The 23,116-nt window shown below is 46.5% G+C and overlaps 1 long non-coding RNA gene across 1 annotated transcript; it reads right to left on the bottom strand.

The window, feature by feature from the left end:
• Positions 1-1,326: 1,326 nt before the first annotated feature.
• LOC143963667 (uncharacterized) lies at positions 1,327-22,816 on the bottom strand. Its single transcript, XR_013271016.1, has 3 exons — positions 22,714-22,816; positions 1,991-2,126; positions 1,327-1,910 (listed from the first exon to the last, which is right to left on the bottom strand). It is a non-coding gene; the product is annotated as an uncharacterized LOC143963667 (long non-coding RNA).
• Positions 22,817-23,116: the final 300 nt, after the last annotated feature.

The following is a 23,116-nucleotide window of genomic DNA, read 5'->3' on the forward strand; positions in this document are numbered from 1 at the left end:
CACCTAGCTTAGTCACTTAACAATGTATTTTGTCAGCTCCATTGTAGTGCTTTACCCTAAACACCCCTTATAATGTGTACAAATGTTACTGTTGTCCTTAAATTCATGCCGAGTGTCATAGGCTTTTTTTGGGCTCACAAACTCATTTAGAACCCTCCCCCCTTAAAATATGGACAATGGGCCATCGGAGGGGGTGAGGAATCTGATAAGTGGACCTTATTTTTTTGACTTTAAATACGCATTAAAATCAATGCTATACTGATGTTGGGCAAGAATGTTCACCTTTAATCTGCTTGCAATGTTTATATGCAAAATTACTAAATTTTGTTTTTTTCTGTTTTGACTCCACAGCTTCCTTCAATGCCACAGGAATGGCAGAATGTGGCATCCCATTTTGCCCATTATTGGGATTTTCCCAACTGGGGAGGAGCAATAGATGGGAAGCATGTCCACATCGTCCCACCACCCCATTCGGGTCATGCGATTTTAACTATAAGGGCTTTTATAGTATCGTGTTGATGGTGGTGGTGTCGGTGACATATGAGTTTCTTTATGTGGACGTGGGGAAGAATGGGCAGATGTTGGATGGTGGAGTTTTTGCCCAGACCGAGCTCTACGGACGTCTCCAGAGTGGTGGCTTAGGATTGTCACCTGCGGAAGAGAACACCGAAGGACTTCCATTTATTATTATTGCTGAAACATTTGGTGTGGGCAATCACGTGATGAGGCAATTCCCCCAGAGGACCCTCACCCCGGAGAAGACGGTTTTTAATTACCGGCTGGTCAGAGCCCGAAGAGTCGTGGAGAATACCTTTGGGATAAAGGCCAGCCGGTTCCGCCTATTTTGAACGGTAATCAACCTGGCGGAGTACAATCTGAACCACATTGTTTTATGCTGCTGCATACTGCACAACTTTTTAAAAAGAAATGCTCCAAATTATATAGCCTCAGTTGGGCCTGAGGCCAGACTTCGGGAACCAACACTGACAGCCCTGGAAGCTGTCCATCCTGGCTTGCCCCCCAAAGTGCCTGTGTTGAATATTTTACAGGTAGGGGGGCCTTGGCTATGCCAGCTAATTTGTACATATTTTTTAAATAAAAAAAATTGATCTGATAAAATCTTGATTTGGATTTACTGCTTTTGTTTCTTTTATCTGTCTCCTAGGTTCTTCTAGTGCACATGTAGTTCCAAGTGGTTTTCACATTATTTAAATAGCACCCATTGTCACTGTAAACACCAACTTAATACAAAAAGTGTTATTGTGCATTGAAAAAAGAAGCCACACATTGTTGAGTAGAAAGCCTTTTACTCCATGTACAGTCATGTTTTATAAAACATTTGGCGGTAAAAAAAAAAAAAAAAAAATACAGAAATAGGCATGTTTCCAAACATAACAGACACAGCTCTGGCACTTACAAGGTTCAACATTGCAAAAAAGAAGGCAATATCAAACATTTTATAATGTGAAAAGGGTCTTGTTCTTGCCTTCATTAGATGGGGTGAAGTCACTCCTGTAAAAGCCAAATTTAGAAGATGCACACAAATTGGGAGTCAAAATGGGAATTTCCTTTCTGATCCCTAATGTCAACCTGTGCTAGTTGGAAGGAAAGGATTGCACCCACAAAATGCGTACATTGAAATCCCCTGATAGCAGACAGCACATGTTGACACACTGTGTGCATCTTCCAAATTTGGCTTTTAAACTGTATTAAAACTTTAGATAATTTTTTTAGCAAAAAAAAAAAAAAAAAGCAGGACTCTTTTTAGGATTTAGATTCTCCCTAGTACATCAATCATGTTCTTCAGTCTTTGTTCAATCTCCTTGTTTTTTTCTTTGATAAAGTCCAAATCCCAACTGCAAGACATGATTTCCTGGATAAGCCACTGTGCACTGTCACCTGACCATCACCTAAAATAAAAATACACACCATGCATTAAAAATATGAAGGCAAACATCCATTACCTGAACCTGTGGTGTCCGACACTGACCTGTTGTGGTGCCAAATTCCAGCACTTCTTCCACCTCTCCTTCCTCCACATCCTGAGGTACCACACTACTCTGCTCACCTTCTTGAGGAGGTGGGGGGGTTCATGTTGTCCTCTGAAGGAGCGAGTCTTTTCTCCCCTATGAGAATAAAACAAAAAAGGTATACTTAGCACACAGACAATTTGTGGCTATAAATATGAATGTGAAACATTGCTTGGAAGTGGGGTACAATTGTCTGTTTGGGCAGAGTTCCAAGTTGAAGACATGATTAATCCTCTTTTAACCAAGCTGAAATACTTACCTTTTTTGAACAAGTTTCACACTTTATGATTGCCTATGTGTCCATGCACACAAAACCTGTCAGAGGCGCTTGGTGGCATAAGTGTTTAGGGGCAGCAGAGAAAAAAAAACGACAGCCAGTGTGTCCAGGAGTAGGGATGAGTCGAACACACCCCGGTTCGGTTCGCACCAGAACTTTCGAACAGACCCCAAATTCATACGAACATTAGAACCCCATTGAAGTCTATGGGACTCGAACGTTTGAAATTAAAAGTGCTAATTTTAACTGCTAATATGCAAGATACTGTCCTAAAAAGGGTTTGGAGACCTGGCTCCTGCCCCAGGGGACATGGGTCAATGCAAAAATAGTTTTAAAAACTGCCTGTTTTGGCGGGAGCACTGATTTTAATGACAGTTAAAGTGAAAAAAAAGTGAAATATTCCTTTAAATATCGTGCCTGGGGGTGTCTATAGTATGCTTTTGAAGTGCCACGTGTTTCCCGTGTTTAGAACAGTCCCTGCACAAAATGACATTTAACGGAAATAACGTCATTTAAAACTGCTTGCGGTTTTAATGTTATATCTGGTTCCTGCAATATGGTTGAAAATCATTGAGAAAAATGGCATGGGTAGCCCTCCCTGCCCATTACTAGCCCCTTTGGGTCTTGTACGGATATTAAGGGGAACTCCGTACCCATATTAAAAAAAAGGAAATATGTGTGGCCCCCAGGCCCTATATACTCAGAACAGCAGTATACAGGCGGTGCAAACAAGACAGGGACTGTGTAGGTTTGTTCTGTTAAGTAGGATCCGTTTGTAATTTTCAACTGGTACATTTTTAAAGTGTAGCTCCAGTCAAAAAATCTATTTTTAAGCTTTTTGGAAAACATAGGGAAGGGTTATCACCCCTGTATAATTTGTTTTGCCGTCCCTCTTTTTTCATCTCACTTGCTGTTGTCTCCTTCCGTTTGCAAGTAGGAGATGTTTGTAAGTTGGATGTTTGAAAGTAGGCGCCTGCCCTATATGCTCTGCAGAAATGGCGGAACAAGGTGTTGGTTTTGCCACAACATTGTAAGCCCTCAAAGTTACTCTTGGTGGGCGCTGGAGCACCCTGCTGTGAACGATTATATCAAGAATTGTAATTACATGCCATTGTTGACAAGTGGTAGAAAAATTGACCTTTGGTGGTTGTGGTGCTGGTGCCACAACACTATAAGTCCTCACAGTTACTCTGGGTGGGCACAGGAACGGGCCCTCCTGTGAAATATTATATCAAGAATTGTAATTACATGCCCCTGTTAAACAGGGGCAGAAAAATTGGGCCTTAGGCACTGGTGCTGGTGTGACGACACTGCAACCTCTCCCATATAATCTAGTTGTAGTGCAGGAATGAGCCCTGCTGCAAAGCATTGCATCAAAAATTGTAATTAAATGCCCCTGTTAAACAGGGGCAGAAAAATTGGGCTGGTGGCATCACCCAGAACCAAAAATGTTCTTCCAACATATCAGCGGAGGAGGAAGAGGATAGACAATCAACATAACAGGACAGTCACTCAGCATCAGCATAGGCAGTCTTGAAGGGATGTGATATTTCGAAAAAAATTATTCGGTTACATCAGCTTCAGGTGCTTGGTAGCTGTGGGTGATCCAAGACTGATTCATCTTGATGAAGGTCAGTCGATCAACTGAGTCGGTGGACAGGCGCACCCTGTGATCGGTAACAAAGCCACCAGCAGCACTGAAGGTGCGTTCCGAAAGAACGCTGGATGCAGGACAGGCCAGTAGCTCAATTGCATACTGTGCAAGCTCTGGCCAGTGATCCATCCTCAAGACCCAGTAAGCCAGAGGATTTTCGGTGGGAAAGGTGTCCAAGTCTGACCTTGCCCCTAGGTATTCCTGCACCATGTAAATCAGACGTTGGCGATGGTTGCTGGAACCAATCATACCTTGGGGCTGCGGACTAAAAAATTGTCTGAAAGCATCGGTCAGACGGCCACCTTCTCCACTGCTCCTTCTGACCGATGCCTCAGCAACACGTTGTCCAGGACCAGGAGTTTGTAACCTCCCAGTCTCTGGGAACGCGTTACACAGACCTTTCTGCAAGGCCTCCCGGAGATGTCTCATCCTCTGCTCACTCTGCGATGGCAAGATAAGGTCGGCAAACGTACCCTTGTACCATGGATCAAGGAGAGTGGCCAGCCAGTAATGGTCCCTCTCCTTGATCCGAAGAATACGAGGATCCTTCCGCAGACTTTGCAGGATCAGGGAGGCCATGCAGCGTAGGTTAGCTGAGGCATTCGGTCCGGGGTCCTCTGGGTCACTAAGGATGATATGATCCGCAGCTACCTCCTCCCAGCCACGTACAGGTCCACGGGTTTCTTGGGACTGTAAATCATCCCTACAAGACTGCTACTGATGCTGAGTGCCAGCCTCCACCTCCATGCTGACACAATCATCCTCCTCCTCCTCCTCCTCATCCTCTTCCTGTGTGATGGGTGGCACAGCAGGAACACTGTCTGGATAAAGGGGGCCTTTATCCAGTCCTCTTCCTGCCTCTGTTCTGCCTCAAGTGCCCTGTCCATTATTCCACTCAGCGTATGCTTCAAGAGGTGGACAAGAGGTACAGTGTCACTGATGCATGCACTGTCACTGCTCACCATCCTTGTGGCCTCCTCAAAAGGTGACAGGACAGTGCATGCATCCCTGATCATGCCCCACTGGCATGGTGAGAAAAAAACCGAGCTCCCCTGACCCTGTCCTGGTGCCGTAGTCGCACAGGTACTCATTGATGGCCCTCTGATGCGTGTGCAGCCGCTGCAGCATGGCCAACGTTGAGTTCCACCTGGTGGGCATGTCACATATAAGGCGGTTCTTGGGCAGGTTCAACTCCTTTTGGAGCTCAGCCAGCCGAGCACAGGCATTAAATGATCGGCGGAAATGCACACAGACTTTCCTGGCCTGCTTTAGGACATCCTGTAAGCCCGGGGACATGCCCAAAAACCGTTGCACCACCAAGTTAAGGACGTGAGCCACACAGGGCACATGGGTCAGTTGTCCCTGTCGGAGGGCAGAGAGGAGGTTGGTGCCATTGTCGCAAACCACCATTCCTGGCTTAAGCTGGCGTGGCATCAACCACCTCTTGGCCTGCCCCTGCAGAGCTGACAAAACATCCGCCCCAGTGTAGCTCCTGTCCCCCAAACAAACCAGCGCAAGCACGGCATGGCATCGTTTTGCCTGCATACTTGCGTAGCCCCCGGAACGCCTACGGAGCACTGCTGGTTCTGAGGACAGAGCACTGGAAGAGGCCATGGAGGAAGAAGAAGAGGGGGTGGAGGAGAGAGGTGTGTCACAACCAATAGTAGCATTTTGGAGACGTGGTGGCGGAACAACCTCCAACACTACTGCACCTTGTCCTGCATCCTTCCCAGCTGCCAGAAGAGTGACCCAATGGGCCGTGAAAGACAGGCAACGTCCCTGTCCATGCCTGCTGGACCATGAATCAGAGGTAATATGCACCTTACCACTGACCGCCCTGTCCAGTGAGGCAAGGACATTGCCTTCCACATGCCGGTAGAGAGCCGGAATCGCCTTCCGTGAGAAAAAGTGGCGTTTGGGGACCTGCCACTGAGGAACCGCACATTGTACAAACTCACGGAAGGGGGCTGAGTCTACCAACTGAAAAGGCAGCAGTTGAAGTGCTAGCAATTTAGTCAAGCTAGCATTCAACCGCTGGGCATGTGGATGGCTGGGAGTGAACTTCTTTCGCCAGTCCAGCAGCTGGGGCAGGGACATTTGCCTGCTATAATCGGACGTGGGTGTACTGCTAGCAGAGTGCCCGGAAGCACTTGGCTGTGACGCACCTAATTCTACACCTTCAGTCCTCTCAGAGCAGGTTTCAGAGAGGACTGAAGGTCTGGTGGGGTTGGAGATCCCAGCTGATGAGGAGCAAGGAGAGGTCCGCTTTGTTCTTTGGTGTGGGTCTTTGAGGTACGCTTGCCAACCAGCTGCATGGCAGGTCAACATATGTCTGGTCAAGCATGTGGTGCCCAAGCGGCTGATGTTTTGGCCACGCGAGATACGCTTGAGACATATGTTGCAAATAGCAGCGGTGCGATCTGATGCACTCGTCTCAAAAAAGGCCCACATCAAAGAACTTTTAGAATAAAGCGCAGAGGCAGCGCCCTGCACAGGCGGAGCTCTGCGGTGTGATTCAGTCGGTGTGCTGCCCCTAAGCTGGCCCCTGGAGGGCATCCTGCCTCGTTGGACATGTGCCTCCTCCTCCTCCTCTCTCCTACCAGGCACCCACGTGGAGTCAGTGCCCTCATCATCCCCTCCCTCTTCATAGCTGGAGCAAACCTGGCAGTATGCTGCAGCTTGTGGAACATGACTGCCAGATTGCTGCCCTTCTTGAGCATCCCCTCTCTCTGCATTCACGCTACTGCCTTCCTCTAGCTGAGTATCATCATCAGAGCCTACAAAACACTGGGCATCCTCCGGGAGCATGTACCCAACACTGTGCTCAAAGAGTTCAGGAGACTCCTCAGGAGGACGTGGTGGGTCTAGGGAAGGAGTCACTCATGATGACATTGAGAGGAGGGAAGACGATGCGTTGGCAGCTGCTTTGCTAGTACCCTGAGCCTGGGTGAGAGAGGATGAGGAGGATGAAGAGGGCTTGGTCATCCACTCTACCAAGTCGTTGGCATGTTGCGGCTCAACATGTCCAGCTGCCGAAAAGAAGGACAAGCGTGTCTCATGGCCACGTGCTGATGATGACGATGCACCGCTTCCACGACTAGCACTGTTGTCTCTAGACAGAGCCTGCTTGCCCTCTTTTATCGGCTTGTGCCTGTCTGCCTCTCCTTGCTGGCCTTCCAGACATGGTAATGGCCTGAAGGGAGTTGGGAAAACCAGCAATTGGGTAGTGTATATTGTGCTGGAGGCACGCACAACACCCACTAACTCCTGCAGATGGCAGATGGCTCAATTAGAGAAGAGCTATGTAGGTGGATATATCGGTGTATACTGGGTTCAGAGCACGCAGACAGCACGCACAATCTCCTACAACTGACTGCAAGCTCTATTTAAAAAGAGCAAGATAGTTAGCTATATAGGTGGATATAGTGGTGTATACTGGGGGTTCAGGGCACGCACACTCTATTAAAAAAGAGAAATATAGCTAGCTATATAGGTAGATATAGCGGTGTATACTGTGGGCAGGGCACGCAGATAACAACCACTACAGAAGAGCAAGAACGAAAAATCGGCCGATAACGATCGGTGTATACTGTGTTGAAGGTACACAGAACACCCACTAACTCCTACAGACGCCAACACACTACACAAGGCCGCCGCGCTGGCGGCCTTATATAGTGTGGGGTGTGTACTACACAGCCTGAGCTATGATTGGCCATAGGCATCCTGCCTGTGGCCAATCATGGCTCTCCTCACTGCCGGCGCGGTGATTGGCCAAGCATGCGGGGTCACAGTGCATGCTTGGCCAATCATGAGCTAGCAATGCACTGTGATGGCGCAGTGCATTGTGGGCCGTGAGCCACACGAATTTGGCGCAACCGGCCCACATTCGTTCGACTTGAACACGAAGCTCATCCCTATCCAGGAGCAGAGGCTGTTGAGCTGTAAAAAAGAAAAACACGCCCAAAAACTATGCTAAACGATGTAACAAGTTGTTAGCCACATTTATCCTCGTTTGGAGCTTTTAGGCATTTATACATTATAGGGAGTGTGTTTAGCAAAAAAAAATGCCCATAAACGCTATTCAAAAATGCGGCTAACGCGTGTTTTTAACACTGCATTTTCCTGGCAGTACCTCCAGCCATGTTGAAATTAGATAAGCAGAACATAGCAATAATACCACATTTTATAATACAATTAGGGCAGGTCATCGGCGCCGTCCTGAAAGACTAGTAGAAATACTGTTACCGGTAAGTCTAAAGTTTTCTCTGTTTGTTTTTCAGGGCAGCACCTGGAGATAAGAGAGTACTTTAGGGTGGGACCACCGCCTGCAGGACTTTCCTGCCGAGCGATTGTTCATATGCTGATAGCAAGTTCAACCTGTAGTGGTGGGTGAAAGTGGAAAAACTTGTATATGTGGCCGCTTTACAGATCCGACCCGGAGAAGTCCTGCTGAATACGCCCAGGACGTTGCTACTGCCCATGTGGGCCACTACCCTAGAAAGTCTTCTCCCTAGAGCTGGATGGTGTAGGACAAAAGGTAGGGAGAATTATTTCTTGTGCCCTATGAAATGCTGTTGGAACTTTTGGCAGAAAACCTGGGTCAGTTTTTAGCACTACCCGGCCTGGAAATATATAACAGAAAGGTTCTACTATAGACAGGGCTTGCAACTTGCTTACCCTCCTAGCTGATGTAACTGCCACTAAAAGAACTAGTTTGAGCAACCACAATTTGATTGTCGCTTCCTCCGGGGGTTCAAAAGGTTTTTTTAATCAAACCTTGCAAAACCAATAGTATTGGCCTTGCTCTGGCCAATGCCTTAAAAAAAAAAAAAAATCTAATAAGCAACTCCTGAGATAGCTGTCTCTCAAGAAAAAACGATAAGGCGGCCACTTGGACCTTCAGGGTACTAGCCGTCAACAACATCTCCATTCCCTCATGGAGGGATTATAAAAATTAAATGATTTCCTGTGGTGAAAACATCTTAGTTGTGCACCAGGATTTAAAATGCTTCTAAAGCCACGTACACACGGGCGGACTGTATGGCCAACTTAGTCCGTCAGACAATCCGACGGGCAGTCCGTCCTACTTTCGAATGAACGGACTTGACCACACACGGATGCACAAACAGTCCGTCGAAAGCTTGCGCGATGACGTGTACAGCACGTACGACGGGACTAGAAATAGGAAGTCCAATACACAGCAATGCAACCTTTCGCCGTGTAAATCCTTTCTGAGCATGCGCCATACTTAGTCCGTCGAACTAGCCTACTGACGAGCGGATTGTCCGCTGAAACCAAAGTATGACGGACAATATTACGGAAATTCCGAAATACTTAGTCCGCCAGACTGCACGCTGAAAAAGTCCGCTGAAGCCCACACACAAGCGGACTGTCCGCTGAAATGTGTTTCGACGGACTAAGTTGGCCAGACAGTCCGCCCGTGTGTACGCGGCTTATGTCTTAAAATAAATTGCTCTGGTAACCTTTTTCTGACTACTTAAAAGGGTTGAGACCAGTTTGTCTGACAATGTTTTTTTTTTTTTTTTTTTAGGATCTGCTCCTCAGTAGCCAGCCGGTCAGTCTGAGGTGCTTGATATTCTGATGTTGAAAGGGTCCCTGGGTTTGGACATATCTCCGTAGTGGTAGAACCCAGTGGGGTTCCACTGCCATCCCCTGCACGGTTGCAAACCAGGCCCTCTTGGGCCAAAAAGGAGCCACTAGAATCATACTCGTGGCCTCTTTTTGAAGTTTCTTTAACACCAAAGGAATCATTTGAAAAAGGGGGAAGACGTAGCACAAGCGGAAGTTCCATGGTTGTGCGAGCACATCCAATCCTTTCACTTGATCTTGTCTGCTTAATGAAAAATAAGCCTCCACCTTTGTGTTGTACTGGGATGCCAACAGATCTGAGGAGCTGTCAGGGAACCTCCGCAGCAAACACCCATTCCCGTGCACTAATCACCAACCTTCGTCCCTCCAATACGAAAACGCGTGTGCCAAGTCGCAAGCGAGAGCAAGCGAGTCCTGGATCCTGTACGCGCATTGGCGCATTCATTGGAATAGATATGCGCATTGGCGCATCCATCGGAATAGATATCGAATCACGGCGCACGGTGCCCTAATTAAATGAGGAGCCACTTAGTGTCAGTGCTGGATTGTCTCAGCTTGTTCCTGCATACCTGCTGTTACCTTGTTTGACTTCTCCTGATCCTGAACACCCGGCTCTGCCTGACTACTCTCTTGGATTACCCCTGCAACCTCGTCTGCCTCTGTTTACCTGCACTGACCCCGGCTTGGACTTCTGACTACGGCTCTGTCTTCTGATTTTGTACTTCGCTGTCTAGCTTGTTGCCGACCTCTTCCTGTCCCTGACCATGAGTCTGCCTGCCGTTTGTGTACCTCTCTGCCAGCCCGTGGCCAACTCCTGCTTGTTCCTGACCTGCTATTTACCTGCCTACAGGCATCTGCACCCTTCCGCTGCCCTAGCAGTTCCTGTTTCCATCTCCAGGGGTGCTAGGACCAGGACCGTGCAAGAGGCCGCCCTCATCATTTCGGACTCCGCTGTGAGGTACGTGACAGGAGCTCCCCATTTTTTCTATTAGCTTCTGGAATACCTCTAAGTTCAGACTCCATTCTGATTCTAGTATACTTTCTCTGCTCAAAAAATCTGCAACTAGATTCAGATCTCCCTTTAGGTGTAGATGTTAGGGACCTTAGGTTGCTTTCTGCCCAGGAGAGAATCTGGAGAGCCAAGGAAACCAACACCCTGCTTCTCATACCTCCTTGCCTTGTCACATAGGCCACTGCTGTGGCGTTGTCCGACAACACTTGGATGTGGTGACCGTGGACCAGATCCTTGAAGGCCCATAGTCCTAGAAGAATAGCCCTTAGCTCCCTCCAATTGGAGGATCTCTTGGTCTCCCTGTTTGTCCAATTTTCTTGAGCCATCTGTCCTTCCAGATGGGTGCCCCAACCCCAAGAACTTGCGTCTGTTGTTAACCTTCTCTCTACCGGAAAACACCAGAGCAAGCCCCTGTCCAGGTTTGAGAAACTCTTCCACCACCAGAGCTTCCTCTGAACCTGAGGGGGCATTCTGATAAATTTTTCCAGAGACTCCCCATAGGACCAATTTCTCAGAATTGCCTGTTGGAGATATCTTGCATGTAGACGTACCCATTGTACTGCTGGTATTGATGCAGTGAGGAGGCCCAATACTGCCCTAACAGAAATTGGCAGGTTCGTCTGGGTCTTTTTCACAGCAATTTGGACTTTATCTTTTCCTCTGGGAGAAATATTCTCTCCCGTATGGAATCAATGGAATATCCCAGAAATGTTATTGTCTGAGATGGAATCTCCACCCGAGACCTTCCAAGTTTCTCTTTGTTTCTTTCAGATGTTTCTCTAATGTTTTGGCAAATATTAAGAGGTCATCTAAATATGAGGCAATCGATATTCCTTTTACTCTGAGGGGGGCTAGGGCCTCTGCTACTATCTTCGTGAATATCCTTGCGAGGAGGACAGCCCAAAGGGAAGAGCTCTGAACTGAAGATGTAGGATTGACTCTTCCATCTTGACGCAAACCTTAGCTGTTTCTGCGATACTGGTGCTATAGGCATATGCGAATATGCATCCCTCAGATCTAATCAGTGGCGGTTGGTGAAGTTTTACGATGGGGGGGGGGGGGGGCGCCAGACCCCACCCTTCCTTTTGGACCCCTCCCACTTGGTGAAAATGGGCATGGTTTCAGCGAAATAGTGGGCGTGGCTCTAAGATGGTGTGGTTAGTGTCTGAGATGATCGAGGTATGGAGGGAAAGGGAGAGAGGGATGGAGGGACAGATCCTACACAACAATCAGCAGATAAAGATATTTCAAACACCTGGTATTAGCACTTCAATCATCCCGGCACCATGGTTGTTATGGTGTCAGTATGATTGAAGTGCATCATTTCTATTATAACATTGTAATATAAAATGAAATCATTCAACTCACCATAATGCAGAATCAGTGAGAGCCCTGAGCATGTCACTAGCCACGTTGCCTGCCATCAGGTGTCCCTAGCAGAGTCCCTCCTTACATACAGCCTGTGTCCCACCAAATGCAGCCTGTGTCATTACCAAATTGCAGCAGAATGTGTCACCATCAATTGCAGCAGCAGCATGTGTCACCACCAAATTGCAGCAGCAGCATGTGTCACCACCAAATTGCAGCAACCTCACATCAAACCCCCCCCTTACTTACTCCTTCTAAGGCAGTGATGGCGAACCTTGGCACTCCAGATGTTTTGGAACTACATTTCCCATGATGCTCATGCACTCTGCAGTGTAGTGGAGCATCATGGGAAATGTAGTTCCAAAACATCTGGGGTGCCAAGGTTCGCCATCACTGTTCTAAGGTAAGTATTTCATAATGAGCTCATTATGCTTTTTTCTTTGCAGATGAGCAAAAAAAAAAATTCAAAAAAATTCAGTGGGTATACAACCGCTTTAAAGGACTTTTTTTTTTTAACCACTTGCTTACTGGGCACTTAAACCCCCCTCCTGCCCAGACCAATTTTCAGCTTTCAGCATTGATGCACTTTGAATGACAATTGCACGGCCATACAAAACTGTACCCAAATTAAATTTTTATAATTTTTTTCCCACAAATAGAGCTTTCTTTTGGTGGTATTTAATTACAGCTGGGAGTTTTATTTTTTGCTAAACAAACAAAAAAATATATAAAAAATCATGTTTCATAGTTTGTTATAAAATTTTGCAAACCGGTCATTTTTCTCCTTCATTGAAATGCGCTAATGAGGCGGCACTGGTGGGCACTGATAGGCTGCACTGGTGGGCACAGTTAAGGCGGCACTAATAGACACAGATAAGGTGGCACCGATAGGCACAGATAAGGCAGTACTGATGGGCACAGATAAGGCGGCACTGATGGGCACAGATGGGCACTGAGGTGTGGCACGGATGGGTGGCACTGATAGGTACCACTGATAGATGGGACTGATGGGCACTGATAGGTGGCTCTGATAGGTGGCACTGCTGGGCACTGGTAGATGACACTGATGGGCACGTATATGTGGCACTGGGGTGCCGCACTGTTGTTGAGGCAGATTGTGGGCACTAATAGGTGGCACTGTGGGCACTGATGGGTGGCACTTTTTTATTATTTAGGTGGCACTGGCAGGGGGCAGGTGGGCACTGATAAGCTGGCCGTGATCGGGACTGATGTTCCGATCACAGCCGCCGGTGATCGGCTTTTTTTTTTCTCCTCGCGCTTACAGCGCGAGGAGGAAAAACAGCCGATTACCAGCTCTGTTGTGTCACATGATCAGCTGTCATTGGCTGACAGCTGATCACGTGGTAAGGTGGGGGGGTCGGGATCCACCCCTTGCTCCGATCCGTGATCAGGCGAATCTCATAGACTCGCTGATCACAGAGCACGCCGCGCGCGTCCCTTGTGCACGGGACGACGTCAATAGACGTCGTCCCGGCAAAGCAGGTCTGCGCTGTAGCCATCATTCGGCTATAGCACAGATCTCTAATGGTTAAAGGGCCAGCTTTATTTTTTTTAACTGCCTGGAGGAGGGGGGGCGCCCAGGCGCCCCCTATGGACAGGCTGCCCCTGGATTTAAGGGTGCCAATAAAACAGGAGACCTTTCACTGTAAAGATTGTGTCCATTCTGAATTTCTTGTACTTGATTGATCTGTTTAGTATCTTTAGGTTCAGAATCAATCTGAATTTGCCTGAAGGCTTCTTTACAAGGAATATGTGCGAATAGCACCTCTGTCCTTCCTCTTTGGGGGGGGGGAACATTTATGATCACCCTCTGTTGGATCAATTCTTGCAGGATTGATGTCATTGCAACAGATTTCTCTAGGTCTCTGGGAGCCTGGGTTACATAAAATCGAACAGGTGGGGGTTGAGAGAATTCCAGTCTGTAACCCTCCGATATTGTTTTGAGGATAAACGGACTGGTTGTTATTGTCTTCCACTGTGAAATGAAGGTTTGTAACCTTGCTCCCACAGTTGGAGGACAGTCACTGTTTTTTTTGTGTTTTGGGTAGGAGGGTGAAACAGTACTCCTGACTTGCCCCTCCCTCTCTGAGACTTCCATGGTTTGTTTCATGTCCGGGGTTTTGCGAAAAGCATGAAAATTCTTATTACCATGAGGAATCACCTTCTTTACTGGGAAGGCCTTTTTCTTACCAGCCGTTCTATCAAGTATGGCTTCAAGATCCGGACCAAAGACTAAGTCTCCCTTAAAGGGTAGACCGCATAGTTTGGTTTTTGAGGCTGTATCCCCCAGCCATGTCTTAACCTATAAAGCTCTATGAGTCGAGTTTACCAAAGCTGAGGATCTACAGTAGCTGACATTTTTACAGATTCGGCCGAGGTGTCTGCCATGTACCCCACCACTTTTAGAAGTACAGGCATTGTATCCAACAGGTCCTTACGGGGCATTTCTGCTTCGATATGGGCTTTCAACTGTTCCAGCCAGTGCTCCAAGTTCCTAGCTACCACAGTTGAGGCCATAGCTGATTTCAAGTTTTCTAGGGTTGAATCCCAAGCTTTCTTTAATAGGGAGTCTGTCCATTTATCCATGGCATCCTTTAGGATACCCATATCCTCAAACGCAAGGTTTGTGCTCCTTGACACTTGAGAAAACTCTGCGTCAAGCTTTGTTTTTTGTTCCAGACTTGAAAGCTATCCTTTTCAAAAGGGAACCTTCCTTTGAGGGATTTGGAAAAGAAAGGGGTCCATTCATTTCCTTTTCATTGTCTCCGATAGAAACGTATGCACTGGAAATACCCGGTGTTTCACTTCACCCATGCCTTGGAATCATGTAATGACAACTGGGCTTTATCCTCTGTAATGTTCAGAGTTGTGTGGATAGTCTTCAAAAGATCATCCACCGCCTCGAAGGATAATTTATAACGTGAAGAGGAAGAAAAGCTCTCTTTCTCTTCATCCGCTTCTTCCTCAGAGTCTGGGGAAACACTTCGCTCTTCATCCTCTGAGTCTCTGCCCCCTCTGGATGCAGAAACAGATGAGAACAGGGTACTGTGCTGCCACTAGATTGTGCAGCTGGGCGTTTATCCAGATAGGACCGGAACGTCTCAAATGTGTCCGCCAGTTCCTTCCGGAAGGAGCTCAATAATTCTCCTTGCTGAGTCACAGGTGTAGATGGAGAGTAGGGATGAGCTGGGTGTTCGCCCGTTTGGCAAACCAGAACTTTATAGGCCGTTTGCGCCATATTTGAGTGGCGCTCACGGCCCACAATGCACTGCATCGCAGTGCATTGCTGGCTGATGATTGGCCAAGCATGCACTATGACCCGCATGCTTGGCCAATCACAGCGCCGGCAGCGAGGAGAGTCATAATTGGCCACAGGCAGGATGCCTGTGGCCAATTATAGCTCAGGGGGTTTAGTACACCCCCCACACTATATAAGGCTGCCTGTGCGGCGGCCTTGCGTAATGTGTTGCAGCGGCTCATAGAGACAGATAGGCAGAGACAGTGTCTTCATATCTTTTGAACCTAGTGCAATTACAGTCGGTGTATTGTGTCCCCTGCACAGTGTACACCTGAAGCTACCCCAATTGCTGATGTTGTTCTAGTGCTATACCACAGGCAGCTGCAGCAATTACAGTCAGTGTATTGTGCCCCCTGCACAGTGTACACCTGAAGCTACCCCAATTGCTTGTGTTCTTCAGATCCTATACCAAAGGCAGGCAGCTGCAGTAATTACAGTCTGTGCACTGTGTCATCTGCTCAGTGTGCACCTAAAGCTACCCCAAATGCTGCAGCAGTTACAGTCGGTGTATTGTGCCACCTGCACAGTGTACACCTGAAGCTACCCCAATTGCTTGTGTTGTTCTAGTGCTATACCACAGGCAGCTGCAGCAGTTACAGTCGGTGTATTGCGCCACCTGCACAGTGTACACCTGAAGCTACTCCAATTGCTGGTGTTGTTCTAGTCCTATACCACAGGCAGCTGCAGCAGTTACAGTCGGTGTATTGTGGCTCCTGCACAGTGTACACCTAAAGCTACCCCAATTGCTTGTGTTCTTCAGATCCTATACCACAGGCAGGCAGCTGCAGTAATTGCGCCATATTTGAGTGGCGCTCACGGCCCACAATGCACTGCATCGCAGTGCATTGCTGGCTGATGATTGGCCAAGCATGCACTATGACCCGCATGCTTGGCCAATCACAGCGCCGGCAGCGAGGAGAGTCATAATTGGCCACAGGCAGGATGCCTGTGGCAAATTATAGCTCAGGGGGTTTAGTACACCCCCCACACTATATAAGGCTGCCTGTGCGGCGGCCTTGTGTAATGTGTTGCAGCGGCTCATAGAGACAGATAGGCAGAGACAGTGTCTTCATATCTTTTGAACCTAGTGCAATTACAGTCGGTGTATTGTGTCCCCTGCACAGTGTACACCTGAAGCTACCCCAATTGCTGATGTTGTTCTAGTGCTATACCACAGGCAGCTGCAGCAGTTACAGTCGGTGTATTGCGCCACCTGCACAGTGTACACCTGAAGCTACTCCAATTGCTGGTGTTGTTCTAGTCCTATACCACAGGCAGCTGCAGCAGTTACAGTCGGTGTATTGTGGCTCCTGCACAGTGTACACCTAAAGCTACCCCAATTGCTTGTGTTCTTCAGATCCTATACCACAGGCAGGCAGCTGCAGTAATTTCAGTCGTATACTGTGTCATCTGCTTAGTGTGCACCTAAACCTACACCAATTGCTGGTGTTATCATCTCCCTGCAGGCCATTAGTATGTCTGGAAGGCCAAAAAGGAGAGGCAGACAGTCACGAGCCAATAAAAGAGGGCTCTGTGTCTAGAGCCAACAGTGCTGGTCATGGACACGGTGCATTGTCATCAGCACGTGGCCATGGGACACACTTGTCCTTATTTTCGGCAGCTGGACGTGTTGAGCTGCAACATGCTGAAGACTTGGTAGAGTGGATAACCAAGCCCTCCTCATCCTCCTCACCCTCTCTCACCCAAAATTACAAACAGATTCTACTTAACACAACAAACCTACACAGTCCCTCTCTTGTTTGCACCGCCTGTATACTGCTGTTCTGAGTATATAGGGCCTGGGGGCCCCAAGCCTTTCCTTTTTTTAATTTGGGTACGGGGTTCCCCTTAATATCCGTACAAGACCCAAAGGGGCGGGTAATGGGCAGGGGGGGGGGGGCTACCCATGCCATTTTTCTCAATGATTTTCATCCATATTGCCAGAACCAGACATTACATTAAAACCGCAAGCAGTTTTAAATGACTTTTTTTCCGCTAGAAATGTCATTTTGTGCAAGGACTGTTCTAAACATGGGAAACATGTGCCACTTCACAGGCATACTATAGACACCCCCAAGCAAAATATTTAAAGGAATATTTCACTTTTTTTTTCACTTTAAGCGTCATTAACGACTTAAGGACTGCCGCATGTAAATATACGTTGGCACAATGGCACCGACAGGCACAAGCATGTACTGGTACGTGCTTGCCTTTCAGTGGGTGGGGGGTCCGATCGGACCCCCTCCCACTGGCTGCGGCGGTCCATTTAGCTTCAGAAGCGATCCGGAATGAGGGGATGGCCGTTGGTTTCTTGCCATCCCCTCTCGATCGCTCCTGGCGAATGAGAAGCTTCCTCTGCCTGTGTAGTGTAAACACAGGCAGGGAGGAAGTGATGTCCCTCTCCTCGGGGCGGTCTTTTTGACCGGACTGCGAGGAGAACACATAGTAAGTGCACCAATCACTACATTGACACGTAGGTACACATAGGCACACAAATCACCCCCCGATCACCCCCCCCCCCCGATCGCCCCCGATCCCCCCCCAGTCACAGTGTCACTGATTGCAGTGATCATTTATTTACTGATCATTGCATTGCACTGCATTTAGTGTCAGTTGTGACAGTAAAAAGTGTCAGGGCAGTTAGTGTTAGGTCCAGGGTAGCCCCATACCCCCCCTAATAAAGGTTTAAACCCCTGATTGCCCCTAGAGTTAACCCTTTCACCCCCTTTTGCCAGTGTCACTAAGCAATCGTTTTTCTGATCGCTGCATTAGCGTCACTGGTGCCGCTAGGTAGCTAGTTATTTTTTTAGGTTCACCGCCAGGTTTTTATAGCATTAGGTACCCCCATATACTACCCAATAAAGGTTTTAACCCCTGATTGCCCCTAGAGTTAACCCTTTAACCAGCGATTACCATATACAGTGGTGTGAAAAAGTGTTTGCCCCCTTCCTCATTTCCTGTTCCTTTGCATGTTTGTCACACTTAAGTGTTTCGGAACATCAAACCAATTTAAACAATAGTCAAGGACAACACAAGTAAACACAAAATGCAATTTGTAAATGAAGGTGTTTTCATTATTAAAGGTGAAAAAAAATCCAAACCATCATGGCCCTGTGTGAAAAAGTGATTGCCCCCTAAACCTAATAACTGGTTGGGCCACCCTTAGCAGCAACAACTGCAACCAAGCGTTTGCGATAACACTTTTTCACACCACTGTAAGTGTCACTGGTGATGCTGGATAGCCAGTTAGTTATTTAGGTTCCCCATCAGGTTTTTATGAAGCGTCCGTGACCCCCATATACTACCTAATAAAGATTTTAACCCCCTGATTGCCCCTAGTTAACCCTTTCACCAGTGATCACCGTATAAGTGTTACGGGTGACTCTGGTTAGTTAGTTTGCTTTTTATAGCATCAGGGCACCCACCATTTATTACCCAATAAAGGTTTAACCCCCTGATCACCCGGCGGGTGATATCAATTAGGTTTTAGGGTCAGGGTCTGCGTCGCCCCAGGCAGCGCTAGGTTAGTGCCAGTACCGCTAACACCCACGCGCAAAGCATACACCTCCCGTAGTGGTATAGTATCTGAACAGATCAATATCTGATCAGATCTATACTAGCTTCCCCAGCAGTTTAGGGTTCCAAAAAAACTCATTGTTAGCGGGATCAGCCCAGATACCTGCTAGCACCTGCGTTTTGGCCCTCTGCCCAGCCCACCCAAGTGCAGTATCGATCAATCACTGTCACTTACAAAACACTAAACACATAACTGCAGCGTTCGCAGAGTCAGGCCTGGTCCCTGCAATCGCTAACAGTTTTTTTTGGTGGTATCCCTCAGGAGAAGCAGCAGAATTTATTTTGGGGTGTAATTTCACTTATGCCCATAGCATGTGTGAGCAATATATCATTTAGTGACAACTTTGTGCAAAAAAAATAAATAAAAAGTTTGTAATATTCCCGCAACTTGTGGCAAAATATAAAATATTTAATGGACTCAACATGCCTCTCAGTAAATGGCTTGGGGTGTCTACTTTCCAAAATGGGGTCATTTGGGGGGGGGGGGGGGTTGTGCTATTTTGTCATTTTATGGCCTTCGAAACTGTGATAGGTAGTGAGGAGTAAAATCAAACATTTGCACCCTTAGAAATCCTGAAGGCAGTGATTGGTTTTCGGGGTGCCGTACGCGGCTAGACTCCCAAAAAGTCCCACATATGTGGTATCCCCGTACTCAGGAGAAGCAGCAGAATATATTTTGGGGAGCAATTCCATATATAACTAGGGCATGTGTGAGCAATATATCATTTAGTGACAACTTTTTGTAAACTTTTTTTTTGTGTCATTATTCAATCACTTGGGACAAAAAAAAAAAATATTCATTGGGCTCAACATGCCACTCAGCAATTTTCTTGGGGTGTCTACTTTCCAAAATGGGTCATTTGGGGGGGGGGGGGTTGTACTGCCCTGCCATTTTAGCACCTCAAGAAATGAGATAGGCAGTCATAAATTAAAAGCTGTGTAAATTCCAGAAAATGTACTCTAGTTTGTAGACGCTATAACTTTTGCGCAAACCAATAAATAATCGCTTATTGACATTTTTTTACTAAAGAAATGTGGCTGAATACATTTTGGCCTAAATGTATGACTAAAATTTAGTTTATTCGACTTTTCTTATAACAAAAAGTAGAAAATATCTTTTTTTTTCAAAATTTTCAGTCTTTTTCCCCTTTTAGATCGTAAAAAATAAAAATCGCAGAGACAATCAAACACCATCAGAACAAAGCTCCATTTGTGGGAAGAAAAGGACGCAAATTTCGTTTGGGTACAACATTGCATGACCGCGCAATTACCAGTTAAAGCAGTGCAGTGCGAAATTGTAAAAAGACCTCTGGTCCTTAGGCTGACAATTGGTCCAGGGCTTAAGTGGTTAAAATCAGTGCTCCCGAAAAAACGGCTGTTTTTGCATTGATACATGTCCCCTGGGGCAGGAGCCGGGTCCCCAAACCCTTTTTAGGACAATAACTTGCATATTAGCCTTTAAAATTAGCACTTTTGATTTTGAACGTTCAAATACCATAGACTTTAATGGGGTTCTAAAGTTTGCACAAATTTTCGGTCCGTTCGCAGGACCTGCATAATACCCTGCTCCAGGATTCTTTAAGTACATTTTTTCATGACGGACATTTCCTCTTAATAGAAGGGGAAGAATGTTTGGTCTTTTCTTTAACTTTCTGAAATGCACAAGAATAACCATTCCTCAAATTAACATGTCTCAATCATTGAAAAACATAACATGCTGCCAAATAGAGAAGCTAACGCTTTAACTCCTGTGGTTGATACCCCAGCCAGCTTACCTGGGCTGGGCTGACTTGAGTGGCTCCTGCTGCCGCAACCGCCGAGGTCTACAATGGCATTTTTGCTGTTGAAATTTTCCCGGTCCGCTTGCTGCTGTGAGGGCTGGAAATGACGTCAGCCAGAAGAGGTCGCCCCCTCCTCCTGCGTTCCAGCGGCTGGAACCGGAAGCCGCGTTGTCGGAAGTCCCTCCCCCAGTCAGAATGACGCACTCGCCATCGAAACCTGGAAGGCACAGAGGCTTTGGGGATGGAGGCAAATTCCAGCGGTCATTTGGGGATGGAGGGGGATCGCAGGAACCATGCCATTCCTCCTAAGCCTGTGCCGCTGGGCTAAAGGAGCGGGAACCCCCAGCACCCTGACCCTCGCCGGGTATGAAGAGGAGGAGACGCCGGAGCATCTGGGCTAACTTTACTGCTGTCTTATTTAATTCAAAAAAGTGTATTTTTTCCCAAAAAAGTGTGCTTGCAAGACTGCTGCGCAAATACGGTGTGACAGAAAGTATTGCAACGACCGTCATTTTATTCTCTAGGGTGTTAGGAAAAAAAATGTATAATGTTTCATGGTTCCAAGTAATTTTCTAGCAAAAAAAAAAAAAAACTGTTTTTAACTTGTAAACAACAAATCTCAGAAAGAGGCTCGGTCTTTAAGTGGTTAAATAGTGAAACGACAACACTCCATTTTACTCCATTATTGGTCAAATGAATTCTCCACCCCCTGACAAGAGAGGAATTACATCAGCAGAAGTAGGAATCGCTATAACTGCTATTAGTAAATTAAATTTGGCTAGTTGCTACTTAGCTAAGCAACAAGCTGTCATTGTCTGACTGAAACAATCATGAGCGTGAATTAAACAGCCGGCCTGTACAAAGGGCAGCTGGCGTTTCCTCATTCCATGTGCTCACTACTGAAAAGACAAAGACTGCAACAGAGATCTGCAGCTTCCCCAGCCGCCTTCTCACTGCTATATTCTTAGTGCACTGCCACAAAATGCCTGAAATATTGATGGAAATAGAGGAGGTAAGACACTGCCTTGAAGGATTTTGCTGGGGGGTGGAAATCAATGTATCATGGATAACAGTTGTTAGCATTTTGCCTTGTAGTTATAGAGCTATGGCTGAACTTAAGGGCGTCTTTGAAAAGGGACTTCCTATTTCCTTTGAACCTGCCAGTGCCTGTGTTATTTTATTTCTTACTAGACGCTGTTGGATAATCTGTAAAATAAGCCCCCTCTGCACTACACGTATTGCTACATACAAGAGTTAATTTATATGGCTTATCGTCAAAAGTTTTGGGGGGGTTTTCTATTTTAATCGTATGCTTAAAACATCTTCTCTAATACACACAAGCCTGTTTACAAGCAGTGGGATATAGTGAAGTTGACCATACCTTGGTGGATTTTTGTACGAATGATTGTATAAAAAAAAATGTCGTCAGTATATTTGATGATTTTGGTGAATATTATTCAAAAGTACACGAAAAAATTAACTGTATTTAACATTTTATTTTGGCATGAATGGAATTTTCCATAATAGAATTCCAATATACTGTATTATAACTTTATTTATTTTTGTCTTCGTTGCATTTAAATATAATCACTGATTTGACCCCGTTAACTATTAGAAAACCAAACAAATGTTCCAAAATGATTATTATTAATAATAATAATAATAATTCCAAATGAATTACTACCCATGCAAGGCTATCTTTACTTGTTTTAAATGTCTTTACACACACATGAACTGTTATGCATTAATATCTGTTTACAATGCAATCTTATTAAAGCGACACTAACGGTTCATGTGTTTTGTTATTAAAAATTTTTTTTTTATATATATCATACTTACGTCCACCGTGCAGCTCATTTTGCACACAGTGGCCCCGAACCGGCTCTCCTGGTCTCCTCCCCACATCAGATAAACCCCCTGGGAGAAGTATGTATGTATGTGATATATAGTGTCTTGCTTTGTATAAAAGACTGGAGCAGACAGACTCTGGAGCAGTTGTACATGGCAACCAATCAGCTTAAAGAAATTGTTTAGTGATATTAAAGGCAAAAAAACAAAAACAAAAAACTTGTTCTGTTATACTTACCTGCTCTGTGTAATGCTTTTGCACAGAGCAGCCCCGATCCTCCTCTTCTCAGCTCTCCTGCCAAGGGCACCCATAGCAAACAGCTTGCTCCTGAGCACTGCTCTATGTGGCAATTCACACAAGTTTGGCCCCGCCACTGCTCTCTCCTCATTGGCTCACTGGTTGTGATTGACCGTAGTGGGAGCCAATGGCTCCCACTGCTGTCTCGGATAATAAGAACAGAGAGACAAAGCTCCTGTGCACAGTGCTGGAGGAAGATGTGATTCAGGTAAGTATTATGGGGGTGCTGCTGCACACAGAAGGTTTTTTTACCTGCATGCATAGAATGCATGAAAGTTTGTACACCTTGAGCCTTACAGCTGCTCCAATATAACAAGCTGAAGCTAAAAGCTGATTGGTTACT

Source organism: Lithobates pipiens, unplaced genomic scaffold (genome assembly GCF_037356315.1).
Source record: "Lithobates pipiens isolate NorthernLeopardFrog02 unplaced genomic scaffold, aLitPip1_a1.2 Scaffold_8, whole genome shotgun sequence".
Classification (NCBI taxonomy): domain Eukaryota; kingdom Metazoa; phylum Chordata; class Amphibia; order Anura; family Ranidae; genus Lithobates; species Lithobates pipiens.